Below are 12,240 nucleotides of genomic sequence, written 5' to 3'. Positions count from 1 at the left end.
GTAGCATAAAGTAGAAGCATTTATGGGTTCAATCCAAGAAGTATGTGAACTAAAAATAATATTGTCAAACTTTTATGAATTATTTTTCTTATGCATTGAGATTGCCAAACCAAACTGCTAGTCATGTGAATTAAGCGTGATATACTAGAACAAATGGGTGTTGCTCATTAAAGAGGATGTTTGGGTTCTTTTTTTCAAGGATTACATTTACACCCTTTAATGTGATATATTTTTCACATAACATAATAAAGTTTATTTGTACATAAATCTGTAGCTTGTTTTTATATGTTTTTTAGCTTTGAATTTTCCATGGGATAGAGAATGCATTTTGCATATGTGTCTAATTTAGTGGTTTCTGAACAATATGGCAAGAATTCTTATGTTTCAGCAGATTTTCCAGTGCATCACCAAACTGTAGGTATTATAAGAGTCTAGAAAGGGGCCAGTCATTGAGAATTCTTTCTTTACTCTTTTACTCCCTATTTTAACCCTTCTTCCCACTTAAGTCATTGCCATATGAAATTTTGTTCTTGGCAAATGAGAATGAAAATGGAAATATTAACTTTGGGGGTCATATTTATATTAGTGTTACTGTTAGAAACTGTGGTTTCCTGTACTTTTTAAGAATAGCTACCTTAAAAAGTTATCTGTTTTCATTTTCTTTTGCACCCTTCTTGTTGTTTTGTGCTTCCCACTTTTTGTTCCTTGTATGAATACCACCTTATGGTTACCACGGGAGCTCTGAACGAATGCTTCATTGATACATTTGACTCTTTTCATGTATTACTAATTCACCGGTATGTTGACTTTTCCTGCTGCTGCTGTTTAGTTGCTTCAGTCGTGTCCGACCGACTGTGTGCAACCCTATGGACTGTAGCCTGCCAGGCTCCTCTGTCCATGGGATTCTCCAGGCAAGGGTGCTGGAGTGGGTTGCCATGCCCTCCTCCAGGGGATCTTCCCGACCCAGGGATTGAACCTCAGTCTCCTGTATTGCAGGCAGATTCTTTACCACTGAGCCACCAGGGAAGCCCTCCTCTTTTTCATATATGTATGTATATATTTAACCTTTACAAGTATTTCTCAGGGGTCTGCCTGGCAGGCAGTGTTCAGAGTACTGATTTTAAGCTGTCTGATTAACCTTTCTTCCCTTCCAGGTAGTAGAACTCCTTCTTTAACCTCTGTCATTCATAATTTATAGCTCAATTTGTTCTGGTATTCTTCAATTATGTATCCATTCCTAACCTCTTTCCCTTTATCTTACTTCAAATTTGTGGTCACTTACTTTGTTCAGTACCATATAATGGCTGTATTTTTGAAAGTCAAATGTCAGTAATGAAGGTGTTCTTATTGCAAATTGTTGCTGTTTTTATTTGCCAAGTTGTGTCCAACTCTTCACAACCCCATGGACTGTAGCACGCCAGGCTCCTCTGTTCTCCACTATCTCTTGGAGTTTGCTCAAGTTCACGTCCATTGAGTCGACGATGCTATCTAACTATCTCATCAGGCACACTTTAATAGATTTTAACATATGCTTATATCCATGAAGCTATCATCACAAGCAAGATAATGGACATATCTATTACCTCAGAAGTTTTTCTCATGCCTCTTTGTGATACTTTTTTCTCATTGCCTCCCACCCCCAGACAACCACTGATTTGCTTTCTGTCACTGTACATTGATGGCTTGAATGGTGGGCTCCCAAAAGTTATGTCCACATGGAACCTATGAATGTGACCTTATTTGGAAGATGTAATTAAGTTAAGGATCTGGAAATGAGCTCAACCTAGCTTAGATTTGGCCCTAGATCCAGTGATAATTGTCCTTATAAGAGAAAGATAGAGAGGAGAAGGTGATGTAATGGAGTTAGATATTGTAGTGATTCATCTACAAGCCAAGGACTATCAAGTATTACTGGCAGTCATCAGAAGCTGGTCAAGAGGAACAGAACAGATTCTTCCTTGAAGTGTACAGAAGGAACTAACCCTACCAACATGTTGATTTTGGATTTCTCCTTCAGTACTGTGACAGACTAAATTTATTTTGTTTTAAGCCACCAAATTTGTGATAATTTGTCACAGTATCCCAATGAAGTGGATACAAAATTAGTTTTCATTTTTTAGAATTTTATGTAAATGGAATCATTCAGTGTGTATTCTTTTTTATCTAGATTCTTTCAGCATACTTATTTTTAGATGCCCTTTGCATATGTTAATAATTCATTTTATTGCTAAGTATATACACATATGTAGTCTATATATGTGTACACATATGTATATATTGACTACAGTTTGTTGATTTATTCACTTGTTGATGAACATTTGGTTATTTCCAAATTTTTCTACTATAAAGTTGCTATGAACATTTGTGTCATCTTTGTGTAGACAGATGATTTTATTCTTCTTGGATAAATTTCTAGATTTTGAGTGCTTCGGTATATTTGACTTTATATATGTACACATTTGGAGAAGGCAATGGCAACCCACTCCAGTATTCTTGCCTGGAAAATCCCATGGCCGGAGGACCCTGGTGGGCTGCAGTCCATGGGGTCGCTGAGAGTCGAACATGACTGAGCGACTTCACTTTCACTTTTCACTTTCATGCATTGGAGAAGGAAATGGCAACCCACTCCAGTGTTGCCTGGAGAATCCCAGGGATGGAGGAGCCTCGTGGGCTGCCATTTATGGGGTCACACAGAGTCGGACACGACTTAAGCAACTTAGCAGCAGCATGTACACATTTCGCTTTTTAATAAAACTGCAAAAGTGTTTTTTTGAAAATACTGTGCCATTTATATTCCCTCAAGTAGTATATGAGAATTCAAGTGCTGCCTCATCTTGACTAGTTCTTGGTAGGGTCAGTCTTTTAAACTTTAACCATTGTACTGTGTGTAGTGACATATCATTATGGTTTTAATTTTTACTTCCCTGATGACTCATACTATTGAGCAATTTTTCACTTGTTCCTTTTCCATCTTTATGTCTTACTTGGTGAAATATGTGTTCAAATCTCTTGCCCAGTTTTTTAAAAAATATAAATTTATTTTAATTAGAGGCGAATTACTTTACAATATTGTATTGGTTTTGCCATACATCAACATGAATCCACCATGGGTGTACACATGTTTCCCATCCTGAACCCCCCTCCCACCTCTCTCCCCATACCATCCCTCTGGGTCATCCCAGTGCACCAGCCCCGAGCATCCTGTATCATGCATTGAACCTGGACTGGTGATTCATTTCATATATGATATTATACATGTTTCAATGCCACTCTTCCAAAATCATCCCACCCTCACCCTCTCCCACAGAGTCCAAAAGACTGTTCTATACATCTGTGTCTCTTTTGCTGTCTCGCATACAGGGTTATCGTTACCATCTTTCTAAATTCCACATATATGCATTAGTGTACTGTATTGGTGTTTTTCTTTCTGGCTTACTTCACTCTGTTTAATAGGCTACAGTTTCGTCCACCTCATTAGAACTGATTCAAATGTATTCTTTTTAATGGCTGAGTAATACTCCATTGTGTAGATGTACCACAGCTTTCTTATCCATTCGTCTGCTGATGGGCATATAGGTTGCTTCCATGTCCTGGCTATTATAAACAGTGCTGCGATGAACATTGGGGTACACGTGTCTCTTTCCCTTCTGGTTTCCTCAGTGTGTATGCCCAGCAGTGGGATTGCTGGGTTATATGGCAGTTCTATTTCCAGTTTTTTAAGGAATCTCCACACTGTTCTCCATAGTGGCTGTACTAGTCTGCATTCCCACAGTGTAAGAGGCTTCCCTTTTCTCCACACCCTCTCTAGCATTTATTGCTTGTAGACTTTTAGATTGCAGCCATTCTGACTGGTGTGAAATGGTACCTCATTGTGGTTTTGATTTGCATTTCTCTGATAATGAGTGATGTTGAGCATCTTTTCATGTGTTTGTTAGCCATCTGTATGTCTTCTTTGGAGAAATGTCTGTTTAGTTCTTTGGCCTATTTTTTGATTGGGTCATTTATTTTTCTGGAATTGAGCTGCAGGAGTTGCTTGTATATTTTTGAGATTAGTTGTTTGTCAGTTGCTTCATTTGCTATTATTTTCTCCCATTCTGAAGGCTGTCTTTTCACCTTGCTAATAGTTTCCTTTGTTGTGCAGAAGCTTTTAATTTTAATTAGGTCCCATTTGTTTATTTTTGCTTTTATTTCCAATATTCTGGGAGGTGGGTCATAGAGGATCCTGCTTTGATTTATGTCAGAGAGTGTTTTACCTATGTTCTCCTCTAGGAGTTTTATTGGAGAAGGCAATGACAACCCACTCCAGTACTCTTGCCTGGAAAATCCCATGGACAGAGGAGCCTGGTAGGCTGCAGTCCATGGGGTCGCTAAGAGTTGGGCATGACTGAGCGATTTCACTTTCACTTTTCACTTTCACACCGTGGAGAAGGAAATGGTAACCCACTCCAGTATTCTTGCCTGGAGAATCCCAGGGACAGAGGAGCCTAGTGGGCTGCCATCTATGGGGTCGCAAAGAGTCAGACATGACTGAAGCGACTTAGCAGCAGCAGCAACAGGAGTTTTATAGTTTCTGGTCTTACGTTTAGATCTTTAATCCATTTTGAGTTTATTTTTGTGTATGGTGTTAGAAAGTGTTCTAGTTTCATTCTTTTACAAGTGGTTGACCAGTTTTCCCAGCACCACTTGTTAAAGAGATTGTCTTTTCTCCATTGTATATTCTTGCCTCCTTTGTCAAAGATAAGGTGTCCATAGGTGCATGGATTTATCTCTGGGCTTTCTACTTTGTTCCATTGCTCTATATTTCTGTCTTTGTGCCAGTACCATACTGTCTTGATGATTGTGGCTTTGTAGTAGAGCCTGAAGTCAGACAAGTTGATTCCTCCAGTTCCATTCTTCTTTCTCAAGATTGCTTTGGCTGGCTATTTGAGGTTTTTTGTATTTCCATACAAATTGTGAAATTATTTGTTCTAGCTCTGTGAAAAATACCATTGGTAGCTTTCTAGGGATTGCATTGAATCTATAGATTGCTTTGGGTAGTATACTCATTTTCACTATATTGATTCTTCCAATCCATGAACACGGTATATTTCTCCATCTATTAGTGTCCTCTTTGATTTCTTTCACCAGTGTTTTATAGTTTTCTATATATAGGTCTTTGGTTTCTTTAGGTAGATATATTCCTAAGTATTTTACTCTTTTCATTGCAATGGTGAATGGAATTGTTTCCTTACTTTCTCTTTGTGTTTTCTCATTATTAGTGTATAGGAATGCAAGGGATTTCTGTGTGTTAATTTTATATCTTGCCACTTTACTATATTCATTGATTAGTTCTAGTAATTTTCTGGTGGAGTCTTTAGGGTTTTCGATGTAGAGGATCATGTCATCTGCAAACAGTGAGAGTTTTACTACTTCTTTTCTAATTTGGATTCCTTTTATTTCTTTTTCTGCTCTGATTGCTGTGGCCAAAACTTCCAAAACTGTGTTGAATAGTAGTGGTGAAAGTGGACACCCTTGTCTTGTTCCTGACTTTAGAGGAAATGCTTTCAATTTTTCACCATTGAGGATAATGTTTGCTGTGGGTTTGTCATATATACCTATTATTATGTTAGGTATGTTCCTTCTATTCCTGCTTTCTGGAGGGCTTTTATCATAAATGGATGTTGAATTTTGTCAAAGGCTTTCTCTGCATCTATTGAGATAATCATATGGCTTTTATTTTTCAATTTGTTAATGTGGTGTATTACATTGATTGATTTGTGGATATATTGAAGAATCCTTGCATCCCTGGGATAAAGCCCACTTGGTCATGATGTATGATCTTTTTAATGTGTTGTTGGATTCTGATTGCTAGAGTTTTGTTAAGGATTTTTGCATCTATGTTCTTCAGTGATATTGGCCTGTAGTTTTCTTTTTTTATGGCATCTTTGTCAGGTTTTGGTATTATGGTGATGGTGGCCTCATAGATGAGTTTGGAAGTTTACCTTCCTCTGCAATTTTCTGGAAGAGTTTGAGTAGGATGGGTGTTAGCTCTTCTCTAAATTTTTGGTAGAATTCAGCTGTGAAGCCGTCTGGACTTGGGCTTTTGTTTGCTGGAAGATTTCTGATTACAGTTTCAATTTCCGTGCTTATGATGGGTCTGTTAAGATTTTCTATTTATTCCTGGTTCAGTTTTGGAAAGTTATACTTTTCTAAGAATTTGTCCATTTCTTCCAAGTTGTCCATTTTATTGGCATATAATTGCTGATAGTAGTCTCTTACGATGGAGAAGGCGATGGCACCCCACTCCAGTACTCTTGCCTGGAAAATCCCATGGATGGAAGAGCCTGGTGGGCTGCAGTGCATGGGGTTGCAACGAGTCGGACACAACTGAGCGACTTCACTTTCACTTTTCACTTTCATGCATTGGAGAAGGAAATGGCAACCCACTCCAGTGTTCTTGCCTGGAGAATCCCAGGGACAGGGGAGCCTGGTGGGCTGCTGTCTAAGGGGTCGCACAGAGTTGGACACGAATGAAGTGACTTAGCAGCAGTCTCTTATGATCATTTGTATTTCTGTGTTGTCTGTTGTGATCTCTCCATTTTCATTTCTAATTTTATTGATTTGATTTTTCTCCCTTTGTTTCTTGATGAGTCTGGCTAATGGTTGGTCAATTTTATTTATCCTTTCAAAGAACCAGCTTTTGGCTTTGTTGAATTTTGCTATGGTTTCTTTTGTTTCTTTTGCATTTATTTCTGCCCTAATTTTTAAGATTTCTTTCCTTCTACTAACCCTGGGGTTCTTCATTTCTTCCTTTTCTAGTTTCTAGCACACGTAGAACCTTCTCCAGGATAGATCACATCCTGGGCCATAAATCTAGCCTTGGTAAACTCAAAAAAATTGAAATCATTCCAAGCATCTTTTCTGACCACAAATGCAGTAAGATTAGATCTCAATTACAGGAGAAAAACTATTAAAAATTCCAACATATGGAGGCTGAACAACACGCTGCTGAATAACCAACAAATCACAGAAGAAATCAAAAAAGAAATCAAAATATGCATAGAAATGAATGAAAATGAAAACACAACAACCCAAAACCTGTGGGACACTATAAAAGCAGTGCTAAGGGGAATGTTCATAGCAATACAGGCATACCTCAAGAAACAAGAAAAAAGTCAAATAAATAACCTATCGCCCATTTTTAAAATTGGAGTTTTTGTTTTCTTATTATTGAGCTTAGAGATTTATTTGTTTTAAACAATCTATCTGCATACAACTTCTTCACCAGGTACATGATTTATAAATATTTTTCTCTCAATCTGTCATGTCTCTTCATTCCTTTATAAGTATCTTTCAAAGAGCAGAAGTCTGTAATTTTAATGAGGTCCAATATTTATGAGGTTTTTAATCAGCCATGTGTGTTATATATCAGAGATGGTGGTCTTTCTGTGCTTTCCTTAACTGTTTGTTTCAGTGGGTTTATTAAAGTATAATTTACATGTAATAAACTATACATATTACAAACTACACATATTTGAAAAGTTTTTGACATATATTATACCATAAAACCACCACAGTGAGGATAATGAATGTATTCATCACCCATAGTAGTTTCCTACTGCCCCTTTATAATCCCTCCTTCCCACTCTTTATCCACCTCCCTCTACCAGACATTCATTTATCTGCTTTATGTCACTGTGGATTAAATTGCAGTTCCCAGAGTTTTATATAGATTGAAATTATATACCTGTGTTCTCTCCTATGTCTGGAGTAAATGTTTTTCAGTCAGCCTAAACATTTTTAGATTTGTTTATCTTTTATTATGTATCAGTGGTCAATTCCTTTTTATTTTTCTTTTCAACAATATTATAGTTTGTTTATCCATTTACCGGTTTGGGTTGTTTCCAGTTTTGGGCTATTACAAATAAGCCGCTATGAACATTTATGTATTATTTGGACATATGCTTTCTTTTCTTTTGGGTAAAAATCCAGTAGTGGAATTCAATCCAGGGATGAAAAGACATGACACAAATTGAGAGAAAAATGTTTACAAATCATTTATCTGGTGAAGGACTTGTATCCAAATAGATTGCTTAAAACTAGATCAAAAGAAATGTGTAAACCTTTTTTCCAAAGTGGTTATACCTTTTCAATTTTTACCATCAGTGTATGTGAACTCTTATCACATCCTCATCAACACTTAGTATGGTTGATCTTTTAAATTTTAGTCATCTTAATAGATATGTCATACTAGCTCATGATTTGAATATGAATTTCCTTAGTGTTAATGATGTTGAACAAGTTTTCAGGTTGTTACTTGCCACCTGGGTATTTTCTTTGGTGAAGTGTCTATTTTAGGGTGTTTTCCTCTTTTAGAGTTTTCTTTTATATTGTGAATACAAGTTATTTATCAGATACATGCTTTGCAACTTTTTTTAATCAAAGCTGTGGCTGTTATCTTCATTTTCATAACACTAGCTTTTTTTTAAAGAGTAGAAGCTTTACATTTTTTAAATGAATTTTTTTGTTGGAGTATAGTTGATTTACAGTGTTCAGTTTCTGCTGTACAGCAAAATGAGCTTTAAATTTTACAAGTCCATTTCATGTATTTTTTTAATGATATATGGATGTATCATCATCCATACATGTATGTATGGATGATAATTGTGTTGTCATATCTAAGAAATCATTGCCTAGTCCAAAGTAGTTACTAATATTTTTCTCTTATGTATTCATCTAAGAATTTTAATTTTTAGATATTTTATCAGGTCCATGGCTCATTTTCAGTTGATCTTTGCATACCCTGCAAGGTGTGGATTCACTTTTTTGCTATGAAAATTCACTTATTCCGGATGGCTTGTTGAAAGACTATCCTTGCTCCTATGAATTTGCCTTTGCTCTTTTGTTGAAAATCAGTTGTTTATATGTGCATCTGTGTCTGCACTCTCTATACTGTTTCATGATTTATTTGTCTGTCTTGATGACAGTACTACTATTTTGAATACTTTATGAATGATTCCTGAAATCTGGACTTTGCCCCCATTTTTACAGGGTTGTTTTGGCTGTTCTTAACTCCTTTGCATTTCTGTATAAAAATTTATGTGTGATGATTCTTCACAAAGGAAGTGAAAGTTGGAGATATAAATTCCTTGTATAAAATGTTTCTATTATTATGTTTTGGGCTTCCATTGTAGTTCAGTTGGTAAAGAATCTGCCTGCAGAGCAGGAGACCCAGGTTTGATTCCTGGGTTGGGATGATCCCCTGGAGAAGGAAATGGCAACCTACTCCAGTATTCTTGCCTGGAGAATCGCATGGACAGAGGAGCCTGGCAGGCTGCTGTCCATGGAATCACAAGAGTCGGACATGACTTAGCAACGACATCCCACCATCATTATGTTTCAATGGCTCAGTAACAGGATGGGCTTCCCAGGTGGTGCTTCTGTAAAGAACTTGCCTGCCAATGCAGGAGACTTAAGAGATGTAAGATCCCCTGGAGGAGGGCATGGCAGCCCACTTCAGTTTTCTTGCCTGGAGAATCCCATGAACAGAGTAGCCTGGCAGGCTACAGTCCATAGGGTGACAAAGAAACATGACTGAAGCGACTTAGCAAGCAAGCAAGAAAGTAACACAATGCCAAAAGTTGCTGAATTCTAGTAAAGTGGGCTACTTATTTCCTAATGTTGTTTTGAAATATATTTGTGGCTTTAATTATGCCATTTCATCACTTGTCTCACCTAAGACTATCTTTCCTAGGCCAAACTCAAATTATACTCCCAAATCAATTCTGGGACACAGTGTTTTCTTTTGAACATCTATAGCATTTACTTATTTCTAATCAAAGAGTCTTTCAGTCAGTAAAGAAGAAGAAAATACTTAGCAGCTTCCTATGAGAGCAGCTGATCTTAAAAACAGACTAAGACATTACAGAAAACAACAGGCTAATGTCTCTAGTGAAGATAGATAAAGCTATATTAACAAAATATTAACAGTTTGAATCTAGTAACATAGACAATATCATGTATTATATATAACCTTGTGGGCTCTATTCCAGGAATACGATGATTGTGTAACACTCAATAGAAGAAAAAATATATAATCAGACATGACTTCTGAAATGATGGCATGAGATGCTTCAGCAGACTCTCTTTCTTGTAAAACCATTATAACTGATGAAGTTTAAAACAAAAAAAGCAAACAGATAACGCCCAACCATTTAAAATCGCTGCAAATGGTTATAAGGGCATATAGCAAATGAAGAAATCTTTATTCAAGAAAATCTACTAAATCTTCTAACAGTGAGAGTCTGTCATTTGAGCCATTTTTCTTCCCCAGCAGGTCAACAAAGGAAACCTTACTCTGAGCAGGTTCAAACTGGTATGCAGGGCTCCTTCTGCCATCCCACCCTCTCAGCTTCCAGTCTAGGACTGTGGTTTTCCCCTGAAGGGGCAGGCTGACAGCATTTCTTGTTTTCCCCCATCTCTATGTTACAGAAGTTCTCTTCTAGGCAAGAATAAGTAAAGAGGTCTGGGATTCCTCTTCCATCCAGCCCCCTTCCTCTGGGCAGCAGGCTGAGAATCCTGTGGCCTCAATCACCATCAGCCCAGCACGCTACTAGGATGGAGGTTCCACACTGGGAGGAGCAAGATGAGAAGACTATAAGCGACTGCACCCAGCTGTGAAGTACCCTATTCATAAAGCAGAGGTATCACTCTGAGAGATAGATGGCCGCAGTTTCCAGTTCCAGAGAAGTGGTACCAGCTTTTTCTTGGAGAAGAGGCAGGCCATAAAAACCAAGAGTTCTGAAGTTCTCCCTGCGGGAACTGACTTTATTTGGAACAGAGTTTGGGAAAGTTCAAGCCCAAGGGTGTGCTCACAAACAATGGTGATTTTGGTGTAGGCTATTCAGAGAAGGCTGATAGCTCCATGTGCACAGCAAGATAAATTGTAGAGCAGCTGGAAGTTTACCAGATAAAACTAGGGAAAGAGGTAGCTAAGAATAGTCCACTTGGGGTTGGAATGAACTTCAAATACTCTGGCTTTAAAGACCATCCTCTGTAAAGAGGACAGGATTTAATTGGATAAGACTGTGGAACAGTTTATGCCCAGCATACTTTTGAAAACAGTTAAGCAGTAAAGAGGCAGCTAGAGGAGGTCAACAGCCAGGTGTGATACCCACAGAAGCTGACAACAGGTAAATCAAGGAAAGAGACAAGGAGAGTTCCCCCAAACTGTTACCACTGAATATCTTTCTGCATGCCGCAGGCTGTATCCTCTGAGGAGCAGCATCAGAGGCTGTGCACTGTGGGGAAGATAGATGTCACTAAAATAGTTTAGCCAAGTCACTGAAGAAATAAACCAGCAAACCACAACAATACTCTCTGGATAGGTAGAAGATCAGTATCCAGAGTTAATAGATACATTACCTAAAATGTGTGATTTTACACCAAAAGTTCTGAGACATGCAAAGAAATAGGAAAATATAGCCCATATACATATAAAAAAGCAGGTAATAGAAACTGCCTTTGAAGGTGCTTAGATGACACTTAGCTGATAAAAATTTCCAAGCATCTACTTTGAACATATAAATATGTTCAAAGAACTGAAGGAAATCATGCCTTATGAAGTAAAAGAAGATAACCATATCTCATAAAGTAGAAAGCATTATTAAGAGATTTGTTAGGGAAATTATAAAATATTACTGAGGAATTTTGAAGGTCTTAAATAAATGAAGGTTATATATTATGTTCATGCACTTGAAAATTTTACAGGGTTGTTAGTTTCAGATATACAGCAAAGTGATTGTTTTATATCCATTATAGGTTATTATAAGATATTGAATATAGTTCCCTTACTATACAGTAAATCCTTGTTGTTTATCTATTTTATGTATATTCATAGTAGTATCTCTTAATCCCATACTTGTAATTTATCCCCCACATCCATCCCCCTTTGGTAATCATAAGTTTGTTTTCTATGTCTGTGCGTGTTTCTGTTTTTTAAATGAATGCATTTATATTCTTTTTCAGATTTCACATATAAGTGATACCATATAATATTTGTCTTTCTCTGACTTACTTCACTCAGTATGATAATCTCTAGGTCTGTCCATGTTGCAGCAAATGACAATATCTTACCTTTTTTTGGCTGAGTGATATTCCATTATATATGTATATACTTAATCTTCTTTGTCCGTTCAGCTGTTGATGGACACTTAGGTTGTTTTCATGGAAGACTTGATATTTTTTAAAATGAACTTTCTT

General features: G+C 37.2%; 1 protein-coding gene across 1 annotated transcript in view; it reads left to right on the top strand.

The window, feature by feature from the left end:
• The window catches only part of SBF2 (SET binding factor 2), a 498,680-nt gene that overhangs the window by 161,912 nt on the left and 324,528 nt on the right, over positions 1-12,240 (top strand). The gene's annotated exons all lie outside the window — the stretch shown is intronic.

Source organism: Bos mutus, chromosome 15 (assembly GCF_027580195.1).
Source record: "Bos mutus isolate GX-2022 chromosome 15, NWIPB_WYAK_1.1, whole genome shotgun sequence".
Lineage (NCBI taxonomy): Eukaryota > Metazoa > Chordata > Mammalia > Artiodactyla > Bovidae > Bos > Bos mutus.
Note: the sequence above shows the minus strand (reverse complement) of the source record. Positions and strands in the feature narration are given on the sequence as shown.